Source organism: Centruroides vittatus, unplaced genomic scaffold (genome assembly GCF_030686945.1).
Source record: "Centruroides vittatus isolate TY-2023 unplaced genomic scaffold, ASM3068694v2 contig_970, whole genome shotgun sequence".
Taxonomy (NCBI): Eukaryota; Metazoa; Arthropoda; class Arachnida; order Scorpiones; family Buthidae; genus Centruroides; species Centruroides vittatus.
Window position 1 is genome coordinate 1,773,845 of NW_027122643.1, and position 15,757 is coordinate 1,789,601.

Consider the following 15,757-nt stretch of genomic DNA (forward strand, 5'->3'; position numbering starts at 1 on the left):
CACTTAAAACAGTATTGTTAATTTTTTGGATTTTATCTATAACCTTTAAAATAAAAATTGTTTTAAATTTCTATGAACATTTTAAAATTATTTAACAAAGAACTACACGTCATTTACATAAATATATAACCTATTTTAAAATATTCTGTAAGCACTTAAGTTCAGTCTAAGTTTAGTAACGAGTTTTTAATTGAAACATTTATTTTTTAATTAAATTTTAAGTACGTACATCTCATAAAAATTGTACACTATTAAAATGTCATTAATTAATAGCTCATTCTTTTTTTTTCATTACTTTAGTATTAGCGCAACAGTACGAGATCCGAGTCTACGATGAGTTTGTTATAAGGGATAATACAGCTGTATTAAAGTGCAGTATTCCGAGTTTTGTTAGAGATTTCGTGACTGTTACATCTTGGTATAGAGAAGATGGCTTGGTCATTCAGTCAGATGGAATACAAGGTGAGTTATATGATCTCTACTCTTCGAATTGTGCAGGAATAAAGTCATTTATCAAACAACTGCTGCAAATAGAAAGGCGTCGTTCAGCTCATTTGTCTGAGAAGCGAAGGAGAACCGTGCAGGGGGAAACAAAGTTATAGGGGGTGGAAAAAGAGCCCTACCCTCTTGTACGTGCGACCTATTTGTACTAGACGTCAATATAGAAGCAATTGCTTCAGGCTATGATGGGCAATCTTACACCAAGAAGATGAGGAGTGGTTTGATGTGGTGACTGTTACATAGCTAATATTAGTGGCTCTCTCGTTGATTATCATCTACTTTATAATCTCCGACGAAGCAATGTTATCGTTATGTTATTAAAGCTTAGTTTGCGCTAGGTTATTTTCTAAATGACACGCAAACTTTAAGCCAAACAGGTGAATTAATTTATGCCCTAGAAGATATTCGGTGTTATAATCTAATTTAATTTATGAAAAAAATAATAAACTTATATTTAGATATTAAAATTAAGAACACGATTTTGTAGTTATTAAAATTAATAAAAAAAATACTTTTTAAATACCAAAAGTTTCAAAATTTTAATTAAATTCTTGTTATTGTTAAAATGAAAGTACCCGAGATAAAATTATCTAAATGAATTTAATTTTAGAGCAATTTAATTTTTATGGCAGTGTTTGTATACATGCCTTTAAAATAAACTTGGAATTTGTGTCATATCTGAAAAGTTTATTAAACGTTAGTTTAATAATTTCGATTTTACGAGGAACAGTCAACCGTCATAACTTATATTTATCATTTTCAAAGTAATATAGCGTCATAACAAGATGATATTTTAAAAACTCATGTTTCATTTATTAATAAATAGTTTATCATCGCAACAACTTTCTAGATAAAAAATGCATTTTTTATACAAATGACAGCTTTAAATTAATTGGAAGAAATATAGTTAATTATTTATCTTTTATCAGCAAAAGCAGTGTATATGTATTTTTAACTTACTGTATATATCAATTTTTCTTTATTTAGGAGGAAAATACAGTATGTTTCCTTCAGGTACTCTTCACATTCGAGATGTTACACAACAAGATGGATTTCGAGATTACAGATGCCAGACAAATCACCGAGTTACTGGGGAGACAAAACAAAGTGCAGCTGGACAACTTATTGTCACAGGTAGGTACCTTATAACAAACTAAGATGTCTCTCAATACATTTACTTAGAAGTGCTCTACAAATCGAGACTAGTGAAGGAATTCTACTTAATTATATCAATCGAAGAGCTGAAACACTCCGAATATAAATATTACCTAATCTATTCTAAGTAATTAAAGTTTATTTTAGAGTATTTTTTATAATTTTAATTAAGCTTATTAAAGTAAATCGATTCAAAATTTCTAGAAATGTATTTTGTGCAGTTTGTGAAAGCCTTACTTATAATAAAAAAAAATAAAGTAAAAACAGTTATTACTTTTATCTTTTTTTGGGGGGAAGTAACTAATTTCGGAATCCTAGAAACTAGGACAGAAAGAAAATTCAAAGTTAATAAAATAGATAAGAAGTATCGTTTAACTCTTTCTTTCAATGTTCACGACTGTTTGGCTCCAAGCGTCCTTTCAACCAAAATGTTGCTCGGATGCAGATATGCGATCAATAGCATCAATATATATAATCAGACATTTATACTAAATTCAAAATATGCCATATTTTCTAGTAACAGGTCTCGATATATTTTAATCTGACAGAAAAATAACCTACAAATCTTTACAAAACTGCCTTTGAATAATTTACGTAAATATTTTAAAAATAAATTTTCTATCTTATCGCGTAAAAGTCAGTTCTAAGCTTAAAATTTATATACATACATATATATATATATATTCTACCATTAATTATAAAATAAATAGTAAAATATTATTATCTAATATAATAAATTAGAATTTGTTGAATTCCATTATTAATTAGCTTAAAAGTTTTATTACGGGACGTCAATATTAAGAAATAATAATACTTAAGAGCTATATCTTAACTTCAAACTTATTATTTAATGTCTTTGGTATGATCAATAATTTCTCGCTAAACTTCAATTATGAAATATCTAGAGTTAAAAATTTTAAAAGTTATAAATATTGAAAACTTTCCAGTTTAATTAAGAAAGTTAAAATTTTAAATATGATACCTTACGAGAGGTAATTGCAAAATGGTTATAAAATTAAACTAATAGAAAAATTAATAAAATTAACTAGTGAATGTATGTACGTATTTTCGTAAAATTATAAAATAATTATTTTAAAAGTTAATTTATTTTCAAATAAATAATTCTAAAACGTTAGCAATATTTTGAGATTTTAATCTTTATTTTATTTTGTTTAAATTTAAATATAAATGCTTTTCAATATAATTTAATTTTAATAACAGCTTCCTGTAAAAGTAATTTTGAATTTTGTTTATATATATATATATATATATTTAAGCGCAACATACTGCACAGACATAAACATCATTTATTTTATAATACTCTGTAGACATTAAAAACGAAGCAGAAACATATATAATACTGTATTATATATAAATATATAAATAATACAATGTATCTGTTTCCTTATTTGTCCATTTTTATATTGTACAATATACTTTGAAGAGATGAGATGGCCCGAACATTTTCAAATCAAACGTAAAGAACATTAAGTAAAATTTCACGTTAATGCCTCAAAGTCATTTTAAAATATATTTTATTCATAAATAATTAATAATTCTTACAATTGTGTTTAATTATAATTAGTTAAGTGTTGTGTTCTTCATATTGCCTATTTTCTGTAGTTAAATTTTCATAGTAAATTAATAAATGCAATGATAGTAATAACTCGATTATGTAAATTGATATTTTAAATAATTATATTTATGCAATTGAGGACGTGTATAATAGGTATATTGTATTATACACCACTTGTTTATTTTTAAGAATAAAGCAAGACAGTTTTATCATACTTACAAGTATATTGTAGTTTGCCTGTACCAATAACATAAATGCACTAATTCTGTATGCATATACCTAACGCGAGTTTTATGGAATAATTAGACCTAATTATTTACATTTTATGATAAATTTCTATATTAATTATTCGTTTCCATTATATAACATAGTAATGAACAATAGTTAAATTAAAAAATTTTAAAATAAATTAAATATCAACAGTTATATCCTTAATAATTTGTTATTAAGTTATGAAAAGATATAGCGTAATGTAACACGATTCTATATTTTAAAATGATTAATTATACTATTTTGATGTACAGTACACACATAAGTTTGCAATTACTGTATATTCATGGCTATTTGCTGTTATACATTATATATAATATATAAATTATATATAACGTTCACAATTTGAAAACCATATAATGCATACAATAAATTATACATGAAAATTGTCATAGAATTGAAGACAAGATTATATTTATATTGTATATCTTGTATTTGATCTAAAAAAGGATATAAATGTTGAATTCGAATCTTGGTTTAATCATACAAAAATTCTTGCAATCTAACGTTGTATGTAAATGGCTACATATATATATATATATATATATATATATATATCTTCTATAATACTTTTTTTGCTTATATCTTACTCCCTCATGTGTTGTCAAATTTAAATATTACCTCAATACATCAAATATAGAAAAAATAACATTCTTCATGTATTATATCCTCGTATATATTTGGAAAATATATCATTTCTAGAAAATCTTCCTACTACACAATCATTTTGAGGCAAGCGATTACTTGCTGGCCAACTTCACCATCAATCTTCTCGGAGAAGAGATTCCCAGAAGTGGTACTATGCAGGCAATAGCGCTTTTGGCCCACTGGGTGCCACTCTAATCGAAAAATTAGCGCCGATAGAAAAAGAACCGTGATAGATCCAATATAGATAATTCTTACTTGTTTATAATATTAATTGAAAAGCTAACTCGATCTAGTATTAAGTAAAAATGGAAAGTGGACCCAATCTTTTATTAAAGTGCACATTCAACATCAATAAAAAATAAAAGGCGAAGATTCTTTCACATAATCAGATAGGTAGAAAAACTTGGAAAAAATCAATAGAAAGTAGATTTAAATCGATAACATCTTTGAATATATTTAAACTATAATAATAAAATTTAAAATGTATTTTATGTTTATCTTAAAAATATATATGTAAAGTATAATTTTGTTTTTATTTCATAAATATCTTGAATAAAATGCGAATTTATTGATAATATGTATTATATCAAACTCATTATTTTTACTATAAGGTAATAATCAATTTAAACTGTTTAATGCTAATTAATTTTTTTACAATTCGAAATATTAAATTATTTTGAAAAGAAAATAATTTATTCGTATTATAAATTACAATAAAATATTAATATTAATAATATTATTATTTTCTGATTATAATGAATTGTTAATAAATATTATTTAAAGTATATTGTCAATTAATGAAAATTGATGAAATAAGAGAATTTTTTGCCAGCAATTTGAAAAAATTGTAGACGTATAAATTCCCACTGTCGTTTGTCTGTATGGCTGTCTGACTGTCTTTTCTTAATTTTAAGAACGATGATAGATGAAAGTCGAGGCCAGATTTGGAAAGCAAAGCGGCAGAACAACCCGATTAACTATAAACGAACTTCCAGTTTAGACCGGAATTCACGTGATTTTAATTCAAAAATGTTTCCCGGAACGGAATTACATAGATGATCGGCATAACTCTGTTGTTGTCAGGAAGAGTATGATGTACAGCGGCAAGACACTACTAATTTGAGATTGACAGCATATATTTTAAATTAAATAAATTAAAAATATGATTTAAAAAATTACAGCCGGGCATTGTGACGATGTAACAATAATTTTTGCTCGTTTTGCGTTATTTTTATCTCAACAAGTATTTTTGAAATATTAAAAATTTTTAATTTTATTCAAATATATATTTAACAGAATTTCATTTGTGTTTTAAATGTTTTTATTAAAAGTTCTTTGCTTTTTATTGCAATAGGTAAGCGTTAATCATGTTTGCAAAATTTATCTAATAAATATCGATTTTAAAATGTTAAATATTCCTAAAAATAGAAGAAAATGCAAATTTACAGTTTATAGATTTGTCCTTTTCGTTCTAACGTGAAATCAGAGTGCAATGTCGACTTTTCTCTTTAAGTTTAAACGTGCCTATAGTTTAAAATACGATAACTACAAAGAATAAACGAGAATTAAATTCACGTTTTTGATAAATACAATATTTATTTTTATATTTTTAAAATTTTATAAATTTTTTCCACGTTTATTATTTATAATAATGTTTAAAAAATAGTTTTTTCTTGCTAGTTTTTCATGTTATATTGAAAAAATACTTTTCTTTTACATACAGTTAAATATGGTACGTTTAAGGAGTTATTTATTAACAGCGATAATTAATTTTATTAATATTTTTTTATTTATTAATTCATACATCTACGACGTTTGCTGATAAGTTTACGAAAGATAGCACTTAAGATTATGCAAAAACCAGGCTTTTAACAAGAAGTGTAAACCTCATAAAAAATGTAAATGATATTTTTTCTTTTACTTTTTTAAATTTTGTACAAAATAACTTTTAAAATCACTTTCCAGTTTAGAGCATTTATTATTTAAGTACAAAACTCATTTGAAACTTATAGATTCGAACATTCCAATTATTCTAACATACATTTAAAAATAATATACGCCTAACATTAATGTACGATATTTAAAAATTTAAATTATTATAAAAGTATATTAAAATCAATACTTTTAGAGTTGTTTTAAATCATATTTGATTTATTCGAGATGTTTTTCTATCGATATTTTTGTACAATAAATGAACCGAATTAAATTCTGTTTTCTAGAAAATCATCAGTAAATTATCTTTTGCTTTTAAAAGATTAGCAAAAAGTTCTTTTTCAAATACTTTAAATGCAAAAATGATGATAGTATTACCAACTTTCTTGATTATTTCTAACGCTAAGAGTCCATTGGATTTAATTCAATAGCTGATAGAATATAAGAATGATTATAATGTGATCCAATTTCTGAAGAGCAATTAAGAAATCTTCCATTAGAAAAAGAAAAAAAAACATTTTTTTTCATTATTAATATTGATTTTTTAAAATTTATAGAATTCCATTACTCAAAATCATATTTTTGTAGAGATTTTTTAGTTTAACAAATATAAATATTTAATTTATTGATTAATACAAATAAATTATGGCATCTTCTGGAAATTATTTTCCTTTAAATTTATTATAACTTACGTATCTACATATCTATTATTTCTTAAAGTTTTAAGTAAAATTAGAAATTAATATGCTAGTGCATATTATATATTAGCAATATTTTATTTAATAATAATATATGTTATCAATAACGGATATTAAATTAATATTATATCACGAAAACATCATTATTGTAGCATCAACTAATGAAAATTATATAACACAAGTATGAGGTAAATTTTTCTGATGTTTACAGATGATTTTTTTTTTGTTTCTCTTCCATGTTATCTCATCTATCATTATTCAATATTCGTTTTTCCCATAAGGAAATTCATTATTAATTATGAAATCACCACCTAAATCATTAATCCTAAACAGCTTTTTTTTAGTAAATAAACTATCAGTATATTCTGAAATCGATAAAAACCATTTACATACAAATAAAAATAGCTGGAAATAATGAATTTAGAAGATGCAACATTTGACCAATAAAGAAATTCAATATATTAATTTTCTAAAGAAATACATTATTAAATTTCAAAAAAAGAACTGGAATATACAAAAAAAGGAGGAACTTCTATAACTATAAAAATAAAAATTCAAAATTTTACCAATTCCTCTATATTCAAAATTTAAAAAAACTAACAATATTCTGAAAGAATCTACATTACTTCGTTAAAAAAGTGAGCAAGTTTGCTGTATTTTTATAGCTCTCAAGAAAGTATTTTCAGAAGGGAATTTTTATGTTAAAAATTGTTCAGTTAAGAATTATTATTTAAAATTCGGATAAGGAAAAAAAAAAAAAAACTCGATACTACATTAAAATACAGTACGTTGTAAACCATTGAATTGTCGCTTCACGTAGAATAGACTCAATATTATTCAGTAGAATTGAAAGACGACAAAATGCTTGAGGAATCTAACATATTCAGGAATAGTTTTTTCGTGAAATCCGCTAAAAAATCGATATCAATAATCTAAGATAGGTAAATTTATAGAACTTTAGATTAGCTTCATAAAGAAAGCTATATTTATATCCCTATCATGCTAAAAAGTCTCTTAAAATTATAATAAACACATTCAAAAATAATACGCTGACGTTGTTTTTATCACATGATTAATACATCATTTAAGGAGAAAAAAATTAGAAAAAGGATCATAATTAGTTCGTCATTAATCCTCCACTAATAATTTATCTTCAGACAAAAAAATTACACATGTAATTTAATATTTTTAAAATAACTTTTTTCCTTCTAATCCTTTTCATATATTATTAAGAGTTATTATTTTATTCTTAAATATGTATAAATTTAAAAATAATATTCTTGTTAATTAGTAATAATACAGTAAAGATTTTAAAGAAATTAAAGGAGCATATTATATATAAATTAGTGTAAATTAATCATGCATTTATATATTTAATATAGATATTGAATAGTTGTCATATCAATAACAAATTATATGTAACTTAACGAATTAAAATGATCTTCCTATATTGATCTTGGGATACATTAACTCGTTCTAACATAGATAAATGTTTATAATATATATATAAATCATTAAAACTTTAATATTTATAAAGTAATTTACATGAAATTTTTAATTAATATCATTAATCATAAATAAGACAAATTAACATTTTTTATTCGAATTTCTTTAAGAGTTGCTATAAAAATAACATAAGCGTAAATAATGTAAGATTTATATATAATTTCAGTAATTTTCTCTTACTTTATTAATGTTCGGAAGGTTATTGTAAATTAGAGACGTCGTGCCTGATGTTTTAGTATAGCAACAGAGAACATTATCCAGGATGAGTTAGAAAGAACATTAGCAACAAAAACTTTATTCTTGTCATTAATTTCAACAAAATTGAGTTAAGAAAGTACAACTCGGAAAAATAAAAAAGCTTTTAGGAGTAGTTAAAGGCATTGTTTTGTTACAAAGCATATGTTAATTAGCATGTTTTTTTTTCCTGAAAAATTAAGGTTAGTGATTTTCTTATCACTTTAAAACGTTAAACAATTCTAAATATAATAAAAAAAACAAATAAATGTGATATAATTCTTTAATATTGTTTTTACCATTTTATAGACCTAGAAATAAATACTATAAACATTATTATTATTATTTTTATAACACCGTTTTAAAAATTTTCTAGTAATCTAAATTTTCCAGAAATAGCAATTTTAAAATATTTTTGAGAATGTAAATTCCATAATGATTTTTTACATTTAAAATTACTTGCTAACCTTTTAAACTTGTTGTTTCTTTACAATTGAATTGTATTGATATTTCAATTTGGATAAAAACGTTACGCTAATTTATAGATTTAGAATTAAGATATATTGAATTGAAAATAATAATTTTTTGTTGAGCATTATTACTAAATTAATTTTATATTGTACAGACGATTCATGAGCTCGATCTTTCAATATTTATATTATTTAAAATTACACTACTATTATTAAAAGAAATATGGCAGTTAATTTTTAAAATATTCTATGATACGAGGCCGGATTTACACGTGTTATAACTTAGGGCTTTACTATATGAGCTCAAACTTTTATGTGCATTATTATTTAGTCAGAGGTGAGAAAGCTTTGTATATGTTTATCGCTTAGGACCACAAGTTTTGTCTGGCCCTTCTACGGTATAAAATTCTTTAAAAATATAGAATAATACATATCTATATACATACGTATATATAAATATTTGCATTCGTTTGACATCATTCAAATATTTTGAAAATCTTTTTGACATATGAAATACTGTAAATGTAAGCGCTTATAAATGTGAAAAAAATACTGAGTCGTTAAAAACAAATAAAAGCATAAGCCTATATTTAAAATTAAAAAAAATATATATATATAAGCAGTATATGATATATTAATAATTTTTCTTTTAGTTTATATAACATTTTTGGTCAAAAGTTTTTATTTAAAATATTAAACATTTAATTAAGTCACCTTCAATATATATAATTTAAATATTAGGTAATAATATTATATACTTTTTCTTTTTTAATATTGTCTCCAAATATAAAATATTTTAAAAAATAATAGTATCATGTCTTAAAATAATATCGTAATTGTGCGAGTTATAGTATTTTACCGATTAGATACGAAAGTCTAGTGGATCTTGTAATGGTTAGTGTGTGTTATAATCGTTAAATTTGTTATAAAATGCTTTAGAAAACTATTACCTCTGAATGATTGGAGGATACTTGACAGTAGTATCATCACTCTCTCCATCCATCAGCAAATTTATGACGAGGAAACAAAGTTTATATACTTCTTAATGCCTTCTGCCGTCGAATATTTCATTCGTTACACGCGTTTAATTATTTATAGTGAAATTCCGCTGATATATTTTGAAAAACTTGTACAAAAGTGAATTTAGAAGTGGTATTTAAATTTTGATACAAGGAAGCTAAATAATTCTTGAAAGACCGCTATTTGCATGTAACATATGTAAATCAATATTAAGTCGAACTTATACAATTCTGTGCTTTCCGACAACTTGTAAAAGAAAAGAACTTTTTAAAATATTCTCTTACAAATTGAACTAAATCAAAATATTTTGTTTGTAGAAAAGGTTACAAATTGACTCATTCTGCCAGATTATGTCGTCTTTTATATAAAGCCTTTTGAGACTTAATCAGAATTGGCATCAATCTTCATTTAAAATAATAATATTTTTCTTTTTTTTAAGGAATAAAAAATAAATACATTAATAAATAGTTTAACTGTAAGTGGAAGTTTATGTTTGACGAGTCTTAAAAGATTTTTTATTTATTGATCTAAAGCAGAGAGAGCATAAAATAGCAACTGACTGAGTTGCAAGAGTTCGATTTTGAAAGAGCATGTAGTACGTATTTCTAGTGCCAAATATTGACTATTAGATAAATATCTAAACGATAAGTCCGGCTAAAGGTTGTAGACCTTCGCATTTATAGCAGCAAAAGTCTGATTTTCTGAGTTAGTTACTTCCAGTCACTGTCCTTTAGCAGATACGGTATAATTATTGAACAATTCTTGCAGACCTAGTGTCTGCCTGTTATTGGATCATCTCTTTGTTTTCCAGACATTGCAGTTAAACACCACCTGGCGCAAGAGAAATAGTGATCTGTCGCTTGTCTAATCACTCTACCGGGAAACACTCATCATATATAACTGCAAAGAAACTTATTTAATGTACTGCAATGATAATTGGTGTACTGATAAGAAATCGATCTTGACGAGAAAATAACGAAAATGATGAAATAATCTTATTCTAGAAAACGGACAATGAGTAATAAGCCAATTAATGTAAAACTTCGCTGTACGTCATAAAAATTATTTACTTATAAACTAATCTAATGACTTGAGATTTTTGATTAGTTATTCTATTATGAAGCCACTTCTGTGAATGAATGATGAGATTTATAAGCAATTAACTCGAAATTTATTTCTAGAATCGATTGCTATAAATTTTTAAATCCTATAAATTTCAAAGAGAAGCAATTATCGTTTCTTTTAAGTTAATAAATATATAAAAAATAATAAATAAAAATTATAAACTTCTAAATTTTAATCTATAAAATATAGTATCCATCACAGACGAAGAAAAAAAAAATTAAACGTTATCCAGCATCTGTTTCTTTCAGATGAGAAAGTATGACTAAGTACCTGTGTCAATATTAGCATTCATAATGTGCATTAAAAATGATTTTAGTAATGGTTTTGTAGAGTAAAAACGATATTATTAAAAAGAAAATTAAAAGAAAAAAATATGTTACTTAAAAACAAACAAAAAAAAATTGATTTTTTTCTGTATTTTTTACAAGTGAATTACTTTTGATAAATTGAAATAATAGTTGTTGAAAGAATCTTTTTGAATTTCATAAGTAAATATGAACAATGTATTTAGGTCAGCTTTATCGATAATTTTAAAATAGACCATATGATGTACTGTACATAGCTTAGCTTTTATTGATATAATTTGATTGTTGTTTAAAACAAAAATTGTTTAACGAGCAGGTAGAGATTATATATATATAAATCCGCGTGTGTATTTTTATATCTTAATCGATATAAATATATTCTTCTTCAAACAAATCTGTCAAACATATATTAAAGTTGATATACCCATCCATTAAATTTAATATCTTAGAAGGTACTTCAAGCGTTTCGTCTATTTTAGTTTTCCAATATGTCAACTTTTATAAGTTGACTTTAGTCGAATCGAAAATGAGGACAATGGTTATGTCCCTTTCTGCCTCAGTGAAGCATAGTTAAACTCTGGAACTCGAGTGGCGATTTCAAACCATTCGATTTTTTAACATGAAACTATACTATTTTCAGAAAAGTACTTTAACCATCCAATTTCAAGGTCTTGTATTTATAATTCGCTTAACTTTAGGTATCATTTATGTTTTTAAAAAATTATTGCGTAGAAAGTTTAGTTTTAAAAATATGCTTATTACGGAAACTTTCAGCATTAAAAAATCAGGTATATAAGAAAAAAAAGTGTATTTTCAGAAAGTTTCCCGAGGCAGATGTCTTTTTTTCTCGAGTGGTTTCCGGATCCATTATGGATGTTTCGATAAATTTTCGAAGATTATTGAAGGGTAATAGAAAAATCTTTTATGTTGTGGTAAAAGAACTTCGGTATTTTTCTTCCCCTCTTGATAGATTCATCCATGAATAATTTGTTTTCGAATAAAATTATATTAAATTTAGGGAGCACGGTATGATACTTCTTTCGTGATTTATAATCATCAAAAAAAAATTTTTTTTTCAACTTTAAGTTTTAAATAAAAATAACTAAGCACATCTGTTATTTTCGTTTATACTTTATATTATTTTTTCCTTATTATTATTTTTCTTGATATTGCTAAATTATATGAATTATGCTACCGGAAAATAGGCTAACAAATTCAGTTATTTATCAAAGATAATCGTAGTAGTAATTTTATATCTTCTGTAGTTAAATTTATGAAATTTTCAAAAAGATATCTAATTTTAAATAAATATATTTTTATGCTTTTTTAAATTATAATTTATTTCAAATCTTTTATCTTTAATAAGATCATATAAATTACGTTCTAAAAATTTTTGTTTTAAATTTATATTTCTTAGTTTTTTTTATGTTCTTTAGTTGCAATTGTAGAATTTTATAGCAAATTTAATTTAAAAAGAACTGAAATTCTGTTATTTTTTACAAACATTTATTCAGTCTCATAATAATGATTGCATGAAGAGGAGACGAGGAGACTTTTTAAATTTCATAAAAACTTAGATGAATTACAGAACATAAAAATTTTTATTAATAAAAATGTGGATCCAGGTTAAAATATTTCAAGGAAACATTAAATTATATAAAGGCATGAAATTACCTTTATCAAAAAAAGCAATTGGTTAAATTATCACTCATGAATAATGATTACAGTCCTGGAGGCCAATGCATTTGTTTTTTTTACAAATAAATTACAAGTACTTTTTTACATTTTTGTAACCAGAAAACAAAATAAAGTCTACTTAATGTAATTATAATAAACAAATTTTAAAATTAAGTCAAGCGTCATCAAAATTATTATTTTTTAAAATTTATAAATTAAATTTCTCACTGGACTAGTCAATGAAATTTTGACGCGTTAAAAGTTTTAGAAACTTCAAAAATTTTAACATTAATGCTTATGTTATATTTATAAAACTCTCAGTCGTTTGACGAAAACACAAATTTTATATTTACAGTAAATGTACAAAGTAATCCAAATTAGAGTTACAATTAAATATGCACAACACTAGTCTGAACAACAACCGACTATTCCCGTACAAATTCGTCGAAAGAACTCCTTACGAACAAACAGACTTGTAATTAACAAAACCTCCGAGTCAGGAACAAGTTCATACACAAACACGTAACTTCCAACGAGAGAGTTAGTTAGCACCTCGATAACGACGATCTCCCTTGATCCGATCCGATCCGATCACCTCCGATACGATGCCAGCCGATCCGAACTCCCGATACGAGCTCGATCCGAGCTTAAATAGTCGACGGCGTTCGAACCCTGCTCCAATCAAATTTGAATGTTCCCGCAACGGCCGCCAACGGTCACTTCCCGCCGGCCAATCGTCCGATGGTTGACGATTCGAAACTTAACGGTTCTTCCCACGGAAGTTCCTAACGGTCGTTTCCAACGGCCGATCCTAACGACTTTTCCGTTATGACAGTTCGTTATAACAAACAGGTGGGAATCGCGCGTCTTGGCGATTCCATACCTTACACCTCCGCGGCCAAGGATCAAACTGAGCTTAGCCCAAGCCTGTTTGATCCAACAACACTCAGCAATTTTACAAATGTCCGTTGGTGCGGACTGACCCTTACCTCCGGTACAACCGGGCAAACTCGCTATAACCCGCGCACAGAGATGCCTCGCGATAGTGTAGGACCCCTTGGATCCCCGAGACCTATCCGCGCGGGTCCCCCTACGAGGAGGTCGTCCCCGTCGCCTTCGGCGCGTCATCCGGTTTTGTTGGTCACCAGATGTCGCTCGGCCCTTCTCACGGAATTTGGGTTTCTTACCGCGAGCTCGGTTGTGACCGTTGTCCGTCGTTTTCCGGACCGGCGATATGCCTCCCTCCGGACTTAGCACGTGTGTGGGTGGTTCCGATTGGCCACTGGCCGCGCCCGCCGTGGCCCGAGACCTCCGGGTCTCTTCACCGCTGTGTTTTCTTTGAACCCGAGTGACGGTCGCCAAGATCACGTTCGCCTGTTGCCCAATCAATCCGGCCAAGTCGTCCACGGAATGACACTCCTTCGTAGCATCCAGGGGCTTATCCCGTGTCGCATTCGGTAACCCTAGCAGCGGTTCGCTAGTTTCCCCGATCGCTCGTCTTTGGTCATCGGCGTGTTGCGCCAACTGCGTCGCGGGTTCCCGGCCGATATCTCCCAAGTCGATTATTTCCCCGACGCCACAATTTTGACCCTGAGGCGTCCCAGCTACCCCATTCTTTACTGCTCTGACTCCCGGCCTCCCTTCATCAGCGTCCTCGCCCTCCAGTTTCCTGTTCGCGGCGGGTCGTTCGCTTCGGCTATCCGATTCGCTACCGGAATATCTCCTCGCAATAGGAATCGCGTCCCCTGCTTTATTTTGCTCAGACTGCGCCCTCCGCTCACACTGGGCCGTGCGCTGCCGCTCTTGTGTCTGGTCAAGCGGTCCTATGACCATCCCCCGGTTTTTGTCGTCGGGCGGCTCTCGTTTAACCGCCTCGCTCGCTTCCACGAACATCCCCGCTACCGCACTTAATATACTCTGCTCCTCAGCTAATTCCCTTTTTCTTGCCTCGGAATCCGCTTTCTCTCTCGCTTCTACCAGCGCTCGGAAGTCCCTTTCCGTTAAGAGGGCGTCTGTCGCTTTCCCTAACTTATTGGTGATCGCACACGTCACCCGTGCCGATCCCGGCGTTTCTTCGCGTCCTTCCTCCCACAATCCAAGCGGTACTGACGCTAAGCCTGCCTCTACCTGGTGACCGAAGGCTCCAACGAGTTGGCTTTCCTCCTTCGTTCCCGTCACCGCTTTAGGGACCCATGACTCCCTTAACCCCGACGCTTCCGTTCCCGAAACGTCCTTAACTGGGGGACCATTTCTGCCGCTTACTGTCTCAGCTTCCTTCAGCGACCTCCCGACTTCGGGTTGGATATTATGAACTGCCTCCTCTCGTCTTGCCGCGACTCCACTAGGCTCCCTAATGTCCCGGTCTACCTGTGAGCTGCGCCTACTTTCTACTCTTAGCATGGGGACTTTGGCCACCCTGACCCCAGCGGTTCCCGTCCTCGATCCGGCTACGTACGTGGGCCTTCCTTCTCCCCGCATTGCCTTGACCCGATCCTTTGCTTCCCCGCTCCCCGGTGGGCAAGAGAGTTTGGATGCTCTCACCTCCACCACCACGCGGTCCGCTGCCTTGGGTCGCATGCGTTCGGCCTCGTCGTCTACCCGCCTATCAGGACACCCTCTTTTCTGCCGGTCAGTTTCCCT

The 15,757-nt window shown here is 28.8% G+C and overlaps 1 pseudogene; it reads left to right on the plus strand.

Moving 5' to 3' along the window:
- The window catches only part of LOC136985465 (cell adhesion molecule Dscam1-like), a 123,510-nt pseudogene that overhangs the window by 11,022 nt on the left and 96,731 nt on the right, over nucleotides 1-15,757 (plus strand).